This window comes from Oncorhynchus keta, chromosome 25 (genome assembly GCF_023373465.1).
Source record: "Oncorhynchus keta strain PuntledgeMale-10-30-2019 chromosome 25, Oket_V2, whole genome shotgun sequence".
NCBI classification, from domain to species: Eukaryota; Metazoa; Chordata; class Actinopteri; order Salmoniformes; family Salmonidae; genus Oncorhynchus; species Oncorhynchus keta.
The window spans coordinates 10,703,376-10,716,035 of record NC_068445.1 but is presented as its reverse complement, the minus strand read 5'-3'; positions in this window follow the sequence as shown (position 1 = coordinate 10,716,035).

Here is a 12,660-nt window from a genome sequence, read left to right as displayed (position 1 = left end):
GATGCTTTTTGATGTTTTGGCTATTGTGTTCTCTGGCTATTGTGGTCTCTGAGGAAAACAAGTGGGCTCTGACATCGAAATTACCTTTTTCGGGGTCCAATGTTCCTTTAAGGATTTTGTAACTTTAGCCCTTAGTCTTTCAATTAAATCATCACAGATTATCATTATATTTAGCCTCAAATCGAGTCTGGAGTCCAAAATCCAACATGGCTGCAATAATACAATTTGATGAAGGTTAAATCACCTGTAAACATAAATTATTGAAATTAGTACTTTTTTCAAAAATGTGTACAAAACTCATGCCTATAAAGACTGTTAGTGGAAAACAATTTTATTCTGAATCCAATATAGCCAACATGATTTCACTCAAACACCTTCACCAGCATATAAGTAGCCCTTGTTTATTTTATATAATGTTATTCTGTCTTTGAAAGTGTTTCATAAGAGTCTTGGTACATTATATCTAGGAAATGGCACTGTCATGCCTCTGTTGTGTTTGAATAGCCCAAGCCAACTAGATTTTCAAGGTGTGTTCATGTTTTAATTTCATTCACACACTTATAGCATATAAACAATGGGCAATATCACAAAATATAATAAAAAGCCTTTCAGGACAGAAGCACATAGCAGTGTAATCAAGTTACAGGTAACCAACCGTAATACAACAGTCAACTACTCTAGTAGCAGATATGCACAGCCCTCTTTTCCACACTAAAATCAAGTATGCTATGTCTTTGAGGTGGCCAGGACATGTGTGTCCTAACCGGATGAGGAGATAAAGTAGCCAGTGGTGGTATTTGTAATGGGTGCGTGTCGGTGGCAGGGAAGTCAGGCACAGGAAAACAAACTTGGTATAAACGGAGTCGTTTAATAAGTGCTGATACAATTCCAAAAAACAAAATATACAAAAAATAACATTGGGTACAAAACTCGCCGCACACCGACACATGACTTGCACAAGCATACAATAAAACAATCTCCGACAAAACATGAGGAGAAACAGAGGGTTAAATACACGACATGTAATGATGGGATTGGAACCAGGTGTGAAGACAAAACCAATGGAAAATGAAAAATGGATCAGTGATGGCTAGAAGGTCGATGACGTCGACCGCCCGAACAAGGAGAGGGACCGACTTCGGCGGAAGTCGTGACAGTATTTGTATTTATTAGGATCCCCATTGGCTGCTGCCAAGGCATACTCTTCCTGGGGTCCAGACAAGATTAAAACAATTACATCTAAAAAAAACAAAAAAACAATACATCATTCAACAAATTATTCCATATCTACATTACAAAATGTGTAATACAACAATATTACTATCACGACACAAGGCGAGACCCAGATGCAGACACAGGAAGCAGATGTTTGGAGTCTTACAATGTTTAATAAGCCAAAGGGGTCGGCAAGAGAATGGTCGTGGACAGGTTAAAGGTCAAAACCAGATGAGAGTCCAGGAGGTACAGAGTGGCAGTCAGGCTCGTGGTCAAGGTAGGCAGAATGGTCAGGCAGGTGGGTACAAAGTCCAGAAAACAGGCAAGGGTCAAAACAGGGAGGACTAGAAAAAGGAGTACGGGAAAACGGAAAAGAGTAAATAGGCATTTTAGCGTCATAGATTTAGCCAGTGGCAACTTGTGGAATAGACACCGGCTGGAATGCGGTTTTAACTAATCAGCATTCAGGATTAGAGCCACCCGTTGTATAATTTCTTCCTTTGCAACTCAATAGTTTCTATATCCATTTGTGACGCTACAGTATATAGGTTACTTTTGTGACTGTGCTTTTTTATGTGTACTGATAGACAAAATGTAACGGCTCCTGATAAGACACAAATAACAGTTTGTTTTCCTATGCGTAGTGCAGTGCATATGGCTAAATCCATCTGCATGAATAGATAGATGTGTGTGTGTGGTATGAAAAGGAATTGCCTTGTTTCTCACGAAATTATCTTAGAACCTTCACCATTGGTATGCTAATGTTTTGACTGTAAACTAAACCAGTTGCTTGAAAGCCTGTTTTGAAATTGTTCTTGAATATTTCAAAAGTCTGGTTATTTTGTTTATTTTCTCATTTTCAAGGTGAATCTATTTTCTCCTTGAAAGTTTTGTTTGATGTTAAATATTCTGTATTTTATGATGCAGTGATCTCTGATCATCTTCAATATTCATCTGACTGACTTGATAAAACTACATCTGACGTTAACATTGATCAATCCAATCAGAATAATAGACGAGTTTATGTCCGTTGAAATGTTGAATTTAATCTGTGATGTCTTGGTGTACCTTCAGTCTATGTGCTTTGCTTTTACAAGAAGAATGGAGCATTCCTTTATAGCTTGCTTGCAGGGAAGGTGTTACCTAGTTGCATTTGCATGTCTAAAGAATGACAATGCTACCCGCCAAAAGGACACTCCTGAAGTGATGCTACTATGACCATGAGATTGTCTACAGTGACTACCAGTGGCCATCCGGGAGGATTATGTAAGAATGCACCTGAGTCTTTACACTCTATGCAAAAGACTTCATTGTCTTCTCAGGAATTCAGCCTTCTGTGTTGCTCTCCAAACCCCATTATGTCACACCTCTGTGAAGCAGAGGTTCTGTTGTCTTTACATCCTATAGCTCTGATATCTAATTGCAGGTTAATTTTACAGTAATACTATTGGTCAAGTATTCAGATTCTGAATCCCAAAAACTCAGATGTTATAAAAAGGACTCAGATGAATTCTCTTTCTCTTTGTTCCTGACCTGCATTGATGAGGTGCATGCTCTCTCCCCCTCTGAGCATGCCTGGAATGCCTTGTCATGCTTGATAATAAAATCACATCAAATGTTATTTGTCACATGCTCCAAACACAACAGGTGTTTTCCTTACAGTGAAATGTTTACTTGCAAAGCCCTCAACCAACAATGCAGTTTTAAGAAAAATACCTAACAAGAAAAGAAATAAAAGTAACAAATAATTAAGGAGCAGCAGTAAAATAACAATAGCGAGGCGATAGACAGGGGGTACCGGTACAGAGTCAATGTGGAGGCTATAGACAGGGGGTACCGGTACAGAGTCAATTTGGAGGCTATAGACAGGGGGTACCGGTACAGAGTCAATGTGGAGGCTATATACAGGGGGTACCGGTACAGAGTCAATGTGGAGGCTATAGACAGGGGGTACCGGTACAGAGTCAATGTGGAGGCTACAGACAGGGAGTACTGGTACAGAGTCAATGTGGAGGCTATATACAGGGAGTACTGGTACAGAGTCAATGTGGAGGCTATAGACAGGGGGTACCGGTACAGAGTCAATGTGGAGGCTATAGACAGGGGGTACCGGTACAGAGTCAATGTGGAGGCTATAGACAGGGGGTACCGACCGGTACAGAGTCAATGTGGAGGCTATAGACAGGGGGTACCGACCGGTACAGAGTCAATGTGGAGGCTATAGACAGGGAGTACTGGTACAAAGTCAATGTGGAGGATATATACAGGGGGTACCGGTACAGAGTCAATGTGGAGGCTATAGACAGGGGGTACCGGTACAGAGTCAATGTGGAGGCTATAGACAGGGGGTACCGGTACAGAGTCAATGTGGAGGCTATAGACAGGGGGTACCGGTACAGAGTCAATGTGGAGGCTATAGACAGGGGGTACCGGTACAGAGTCAATGTGGAGGCTATAGACAGGGAGTACTGTCTATTGTTTGCTGTTTGGGGTTTTAGGCTGGGTTTCTGTACAGCACTTTGAGATATCAGCTGATGTACGAAGGGCTATATAAATACATTTGATTTGATTTACTGGTACAGAGTCAATGTGGAGGATATATACAGGGGGTACCGGTACAGAGTCAATGTGGAGGCTATAGACAGGGGGTACCGGTACAGAGTCAATGCGTGGGGGCACCGGTTAGTTGAGGTAATTGTGTTAAGGGGGTGTGTTACAATATCTATAAATGTAACCACTTTTGCAGTAAAATATTTTTACACAACCATTCATTTCATATAGACCTTTGAGATAAGGAAAAACATGGTTGTGCTTTGTTATACTTCAGGTAAGGGTATCTCAAAAACCAAAGACCTTTTTGAGGATTTGCCACTAGCCTATAAGTAGTGAACTAATGAGATTGCAGGGGGAGTGGCCAACTCAGATATGCATAAATAGAGGCCCTCTCCACAAATCAGTTTTCTCACGAAAAACGTTGGAACGGTTTGGCCTTACTAATATGACCACTCTATGGAAAGATGAGACTCTCAAAAGCCCCACAGGACTTGTCTGAAGGTAACCCTTTACAAATGAATGGAAGTACAGAGATAGTTTTGTGGCAACAAAAACAAGGGCTTAAATATGTGTCTTGAATATATTTCCTGAGCTCTTTTATGTCTCCTAGAGATAGGACAGACACTTCAAAACCTTATTTGTTCTGACTTTTTTTACTGTCTTTTTTTTAAACCATTTATGAATATGTTATTCAATGCGTTTCTATAGGCTATAGTAGTGAAGGCCAAACTCAATATTTTATCAAATATTTTCTTTATACTTAAAGGGGTCCTAAAATTCCAAATCAAATAGCTAAACGATCCATGGTATGAAAATCTTAGCTATGGCTTGTGTAGTTCCAGTAGAAAGCTACACAGCTACATAACTAACTACTGAAAACACTACCTAGAAATGAATTCAACTACCACCAAACTACTGCAAAATGTAGTTAACTTACTAGTTGAACTACATGTAGTTCACTACTCCCTAACACTGGCTACTCATCAGCTAGATCTCAAACTTGATATTTGAACTATATTGTTAGATACATTTTATGTCCCAACAAACTTGAATAAACACAGTGAATATAATGTAGGGTAACTTCGGGTAAAATACCACATGGGCGTTCTACCCTATACTTCTCACAGAAACCACTTAATGTCACAGTTACCCACCCTAACACTTTTCCTGGTTGCCATTATTCTTGCTCAACAAACTTGGCATTTTACCCAAAGTTAACCTACAATTGACATGTGTTACATTTAGTCCCACTCTCCCCTAAGCCGCTAAAAACTCTGTGTTTAAAATGGTGGAGTTCATATTTAGGAGTTGAGAAATAAATAAGGAGTGGAATATGAGTGGAAAGCTGGGATCTGCCTCTTTTTAACAAATGCCAATACTGCTTTTTCCCCGCAATTGTTGTGATCAATTGTTGTCCATTGACCGCTTGTCAGAATGCATGTTTCCTTCCCTACTATCTAACTTGTGATTTGAATGCACCTTAACAATATTGTTCTGGCATAGAACACACAACAACAAGCCGACTAGGTAAAATAAACCATTCTACTATGCGTTTGTTTTTTCTATTCATTACTTGTTTTTTTTTTTTAGAGGAAAAGTAAATATGGACCGTTCTAGCATATTGAAAGTGCGCCTCAGCAGAAATATCTTTTCATCTTCAATATTTGTTTGACGTGGCAAAAATAATGTTTTACCTGGGTGCATCGCCACAACTAAATGACTGCAGCGGAAACACTGGATAACTGTCTCTACTAGTCCTGTGGAAAAGAACCACAATATCCCCCATAAACAGATGAAACCATAAACCAGGAGGACAATAGCAAGGCGAAGTGTGGAGGCTGTGGCCTGCTGCGGTCCAGATACTCTATTTCTTATGTCTCAGAACGGACGGTCAGCGAGAGAAATACTGTCAATCTAATAAATAAAGCAATACAAAAAAGCAGAATGACTAGACATGATGATGCAAGTGCAGTAACTGCTGTTATCTCATTAACATGGTTAAGAAATCGAAGCCTTGAATGTTTTGCGGTTGTGGGAGGTGTAGTTGCCGTACCAGGCAGTGATACAGCCCAACAGGATGCTCTCAATTGTGCATCTGTAAAAGTTTGTGAGGGTTTTAGGTGACAAGCCAAATTTCTTCAGCCTCCTGTTGCGCCTTCTTCACCACATTCTGTGTGGGTGGACCATTTCAGTTTGTCCATGATATGTACGCCAAGGAACTTAACTTTTTCCAACTTCTCCACTGCTGTTCCGTCAATATGGATTGGGTTGTGCTCCCTCTGCTGCTTCCTGGAATCCACAATCATCTCCTTTGTTAAGTTGATGTTGAGTGAGAGGTTGTTTTCCTGACCTCACACTCCGAGTGACTTCACACTCCGAGTGACCTCACACTCCGAGTGACCTCACATCCTCTCTATAGGCTGTCTTGTCGCTGTTGGTGATCAAGCCTACGACTGTTGTGTCGTCTGCAAACTTGATGATTGAGTTGGAGGCGTGCATGGCCACGCAGTCATGGGTGAACAGGGAGTACAGGAGAGGGCTAAGCAAGCACCCTTGTGGGGCCCCAATGTTGAGGATCAGCGAAGTGGAGATGTTGTTTCCTACCTTCAACACCTTGGGGAGCCTGTCAGGAAGTCCAGGACCGAAATGCACAGGGCCGGGTTGAGACCCAGGGCCTCAAGCTTAGTGATGAGCTTGGAGGATACTATGGTGTTGAATGCTGAACTGTAGTCAATGAACAGCATTCTTACATAGGTATTCCTCTTGTCCAGATGGGATAGGGCAGTGTGAAGGTGATTGCTTCGCCTGTGGACCTATTGGGGCAGTATGCAAATTGAAGTGGTTCTAGGGTGGCAGGTAAGGTGGAGGTGATATGATTCTCAAAGCACTTCATTATGACAGAAGTGAGTCCCCATATGTGCAACTTCTGTAACTGCCTCAACTCTACTGCTCTATGACACCACACAAATGCGTTCAAGTAACTCAGAGCTCCCCAGGTCACCCCCCTCTCGTGTTCACTTTTTGTTTTGGCACCTCTCGATTTACAAATTAAGCACTGTTCGCCCGGAACAGCTGGTGCTCTCACGTATGGATCAGTGTTGCTTGCCTCGAAGCAAGCATAGAAGGCATTTAGCTCGTCTGGTAAACTTGTGTCACTGGGCATCTCTCAGCTGGGTTTGCCTTCATAATCCATGATAGCATGCAATCTCTGCCACATCCGATGAGCATCAGAGCCGGTGCAGTGGGATTTCATCTTAGTCCCGTATTGACGTGTTGCCTGTTTGATTGTTTATCTGAGGGCGTAGCAGCAGATTTTTTATAAGTGTACGGATTAGTGTCCTGCTCCTTGCAATATAGCTCTAGCCTTTAGCTCAGTGCAGATGGTGCCTGTAATCCATGGTTTCTGGTTGGGATATGTACAAATGGTCACTGTGGGGACAACGTCTTTGATGCACTTATTATTGAAACCGGTGACGGATGTGGTATACTCCTCAATGCCATCGGATGAATCCTGGAACATATTCCAGTCTGTGCTAGCAAAACAATCCTGCATCTTAGCATCCGCAACTCTTATCATTTGCAAACACACACACGAGATACCCACATCAAACAACACTGTGAAACCAACTCACGTTTGAATTAAGTCCTGGCCGCTAGCATTTCTTAATGAACCAAATCTAAAACGAGGCCAAATAAGGAAGTGCAGTCGCCTTTTAATGGTTATGGTTGTGCGAATTCCTTCCATCCACATCAGAAAACAGTGTCAACTGTTGCCACACCATTTGTCTTCCCACTTTCTTTCACCAATGGTCAACTGAAGATGCATTGCCCAGCATTTATTTAGTTTAAAAGTCATTGTGATAGGAGTACCCAAGCCAACACATAACTGTGTTGTATATAAGGACTTTAATCAATTAATTAGAGTAGTAGCCTTCATTTAGAAAAATTGAACGGTACTTTTGCAATATTTGTATGAAAATAAAGTTTTGAAAATGGTACTTGAATTTTTTAAAAATGTATTTTTATGCTCATCGAAGTGGGTTTTGTGTTTGCCAACATTTTGCAATTCACTGAGGTCCTGATTCAGACTTAGGAAATGTATGCTTTTCTTAAGCACTTCTCAATAGTTAGTATTCAGACGTCACTTATGCTGGTGCGTACAGGCTTCGCAGGCGCGTCCTGATAGATGTAATTCAATCGCTGAAAATTGAGATGTTTCTACAACTTGATTGGAATCCAACGGTGTTATATTTAATTCATTGGACATGATTTGGAAAGGCATACACCTGTCTATAAGGTCCCACAGTTGATAGTGCATGTCACAGAAAAAACTAAGAAATGAAGTCAAAGGAATTGCCCGTAGAGCTCCGAGACATGATTGTGTCGAGATACAGATCGGGGAAGGGTACCAAAACATTTCTGTAGCATTGAAGGTCTCCAAGAACACAGTGGCCCCATCATTTTTAAATGGTAGAAGTTTGGATCCACCCAAACTTTCCCTAGAGCTGGCCGCCCGGCCAAAATGAGCAATCGGGGGAGAAGTGCCTTGGTGAGGGAGGTGACCAAGAACCGATGGTCATTTTTCTGTGGAGATGGGAGAACCTTCCAGAAGACAACCATCTCTGACCAGACGGAAGTCACTCCTCAGTATTTTTTTATTTATTTTATTTCACCTTTATTTAACCAGGTAGGCTAGTTGAGAACAAGTTCTCATTTGCAACTGCGACCTGGCCAAGATAAAGCATAGCAGTGTGAACAGACAACAGAGTTACACATGGAGTAAACAATTAGCAAGTCAATAACACAGTAGAAAAAAATGGGCAATCTATATACAATGTGTGCAAAAGGCATGAGGAGGTAGGCGAATAATACAATTTTGCAGATTAACACTGGAGTGATAAATGATCAGATGGGCATGTACAGGTAGAGATATTGGTGATATTGGTGTGCAAAAGAGCAGAAAAGTAAATAAATAAAAACAGTATAAAAACAGTATGGGAATGAGGCAGGTGAAAAAGGGTGAGCTATTTACCTATAGACTATGTACAGCTGCAGCGATCGGTTAGCTGCTCGGATAGCTGATGTTTGAAGTTGGTGAGGGAGATAAAAGTCTCCAACTTCAGCGATTTTTGCAATTCGTTCCAGTCACAGGCAGCAGAGTACTGGAACGAAAGGCGGCCAAATGAGGTGTTGGCTTTAGGGATGATCAGTGAGATACACCTGCTGGAGCGCGTGCTACGGATGGGTGTTGCCATCGTGACCAGTGAACTGAGATAAGGCGGAGCTTTACCTAGCATGGACTTGTAAATGACCTGGAGCCAGTGGGTCTGGCGACGAATATGTAGTGAGGGCCAGCCGACTAGAGCATACAAGTCGCAGTGGTGGGTGGTATAAGGTGCTTTAGTGACAAAACGGATGGCACTGTGATAGACTGCATCCAGTTTGCTGAGTAGAGTGTTGGAAGCCATTTTGTAGATGACATCGCCGAAGTCGAGGATCGGTAGGATAGTCAGTTTTACTAGGGTAAGCTTGGCAGCGTGAGTGAAGGAGGCTTTGTTGCGGAATAGAAAGCCGACTCTGGATTTGATTTTTGATTGGAGATGTTTGATGTGAGTCTGGAAGGAGAGTTTGCAGTCTAGCCAGACACCTAGGTACTTATAGATGTCCACATATTCAAGGTTGGAACCATCCAGGGTGGTGATGCTAGTCGGGCATGCGGGTGCAGGCAGCGATCGGTTGAAAAGCATGCATTTGGTTTTACTCGCGTTTAAGAGCAGTTGGAGGCCACGGAAGGAGTGCTGTATGGCATTGAAGCTCGTTTGGAGGTTTGATAGCACAGTGTCCAATGACGGGCCGAAAGTATATAGAATGGTGTCGTCTGCGTAGAGGTGGATCAGGGAATCGCCCGCAGCAAGAGCAACATCATTGATATATACAGAGAAAAGAGTCGGCCCGAGAATTGAACCCTGTGGCACCCCCATAGAGACTGCCAGAGGACCGGACAGCATGCCCTCTGATTTGACACACTGAACTCTGTCTGCAAAGTAATTGGTGAACCAGGCAAGGCAGTCATCCGAAAAACCGAGGCTGTTGAGTCTGCCGATAAGAATTTGGTGATTGACAGAGTCGAAAGCCTTGGCGAGGTCGATGAAGACGGCTGCACAGTACTGTCTTTTATCGATGGCGGTTATGATATCATTTAGTACCTTGAGTGTGGCTGAGGTGCACCCGTGACCGGCTCGGAAACCAGATTGCACAGCGGAGAAGGTACGGTGGGATTCGAGATGGTCAGTGACCTGTTTGTTGACTTGGCTTTCGAAGACCTTAGATAGGCAGGGCAGGATGGATATAGGTCTATAGCAGTTTGGGTCCAGGGTGTCTCCTCCTTTGAAGAGGGGGATGACTGCGGCAGCTTTCAATCCTTGGGGATCTCAGACGATATGAAAGAGAGGTTGAACAGGCTGGTGATAGGGGTTGCGACAATGGCGGCAGATAGTTTCAGAAATAGCGGGTCCAGATTGTCAAGCCCAGCTGATTTGTACGGGTCCAGGTTTTGCAGCTCTTTCAGAACATCTGCTATCTGGATTTGGGTAAAGGAGAACCTGGAGAGGCTTGGGTGAGGAACTACGGGGGGCGGAGCTGTTGGCCGAGGTTGGAGTAGCCAGGCGGAAGGCATGGCCAGCCGTTGAGAAGTGCTTATTGAAGTTTTCGATAATCATGGATTTATCGGTGGAGACCGTGTTTCCTAGCCTCAGTGCAGTGGGCAGCTGGGAGGAGGTGCTCTTGTTCTCCATGGACTTCACAGTGTCCCAGAACTTTTTTGGAGTTGGAGCTACAGGATGCAAACTTTTGCCTGAAGAAGCTGGCCTTAGCTTTCCTGACTGACTGCGTGTATTGGTTCCTGACTTCCCTGAACAGTTGCATATCACGGGGGCTATTCGATGCTATTGCAGTCCGCCACAGGATGTTTTTGTGCTGGTCGAGGGCAGTCAGGTCTGGGGTGAACCAAGGGCTGTATCTGTTCTTGGTTCTGCATTTTTTGAACGGAGCATGCTTATCCAAAATGGTGAGGAAGTTACTTTTAAAGAATGACCAGGCATCCTCAACTGACGGGATGAGGTCAATGTCCTTCCAGGATACACGGGCCAGGTCGATTAGAAAGGCCTGCTCACAGAAGTGTTTTAGGGAGCGTTTGACAGTGATGAGGGGTGGTCGTTTGACTGCGGCTCCGTGGCGGATACAGGCGATGAGGCAGTGATCGCTGAGATCCTGGTTGAAGACAGCGGAGGTATATTTGGAGGGCCAGTTGGTCAGGATGACGTCTATGAGGGTAAAAGGCAGTACGCTTGGCGTTTGCCAAAAGGCACTTAAAGGACTCTCAGACCATGTGAAACAAGATTCTCAGGTCTGATGAAGCCAAGAGTGACCCTCGGATTGTCCTTGAGTGGCCCTGCCAGAGCCTGGACTTGAACCTGATCTAACATCTTTGAAGAGACTTGAAAATACATTTGCTAAAAACCTGTTTTTGCTTTGTCATTATGGAGTATTGTGTGTAGATTGATGAGGGGGAAAAACTGTTTAAATCCATTTTAGAATAACATGCTGACCCGAACACACACGTGTGAGTCTGCATGCACCATTGCATGCATGTTGATTTTGTCCCCCCACACCAGACGTGATCAGGACACCCAGGTTGAAGTATCAAAACAAACTCTGAACCAGTTATATTAATTTGGGGACAGGTTGAAAAGCATTAAATATGTATGGCAATTTAGCTAGCTAGCTTGCTGTTGCTAGCTAATTTGTCCTGGGATATAAACATTGATTATTTTATTTTAACATTACAAAACGTGGAAAAAGTCAAAGGGTCTGAATACTTTCCGAATGCACTGTACTTCTTGACTCATTACATTTTAGCTTTTAATTAATTTGTAAAACTTTCAAAAAACAATTCCACTTTGACATTATGGGTATTGTGTGTAGGCCAGTGACAAAACAAGACAAATGTAATCCATGTAACATTTTGGCTGTAACACAAAATGTGGAAAATGTCAAGGAGTGTAAAAAAATAATTGTCTCTCACTTAAACAATGGGGAGGAACCAGGGGCTGGATTCACAAAACACTTCTTACACAAAAACTTAACTTAAGATAGTTTGTAAGTGCAATTCCGCAATGAATTTTCTTAAGAATGTCTGTTGCTGGGTAACCAATTTAGCTAGCAATGGCAGTCATGTTAGCATATTTCATACTGAGATTGCTGTTCTAAAACATGTTCTTTCTTCTTAAGTCTATAGTTAAGGAAAAAATGTCAGTTAAGAAGAAATTTCTTCTTAATAAGGTTTTGGGAATCTGGCCCCAGATGATTCATTTTAGGCAACTGGAATTCCTAGCAGTTTTATTGTTTTCACATAAAAAAAATACAACCTGCCCAATGGGGCAACCTCAGAGCAGAACTGCTCACTTGCCCCAGGCAATAGGGAAATCCTTAATGTCAATCCCCAAATGTTTAGCACCGTGTGGGGAGTTGAAAAGCAGACGGGGTAAAAATAGGGTGTGTGTCTTAAGAAATTGAAAAATGCCATAGCTTCTTGCATACAGTAAGTGTAGGTATTACATTAAACTAGGCATGCACCCACACCAGTTCCTTTGATTGTGCTTTCAGTCATAAACCACACAAACTAGATTTGAGGCAAAGCAAAATGATTATCACCCAATAGGATTAACCAACTTCCCTTAGGGTCTCATGCTCATATTTTGAACTGTAAAAACCCAATTAATTAGCATCAAAGACTGAACACAGGACAGTTATGAGAACTGTAATCGGCACTTATTCTTTTTCACCCAATTATATGATGTCGTCTGGTGATAAAAAAAAATAAAAAAACTCTGA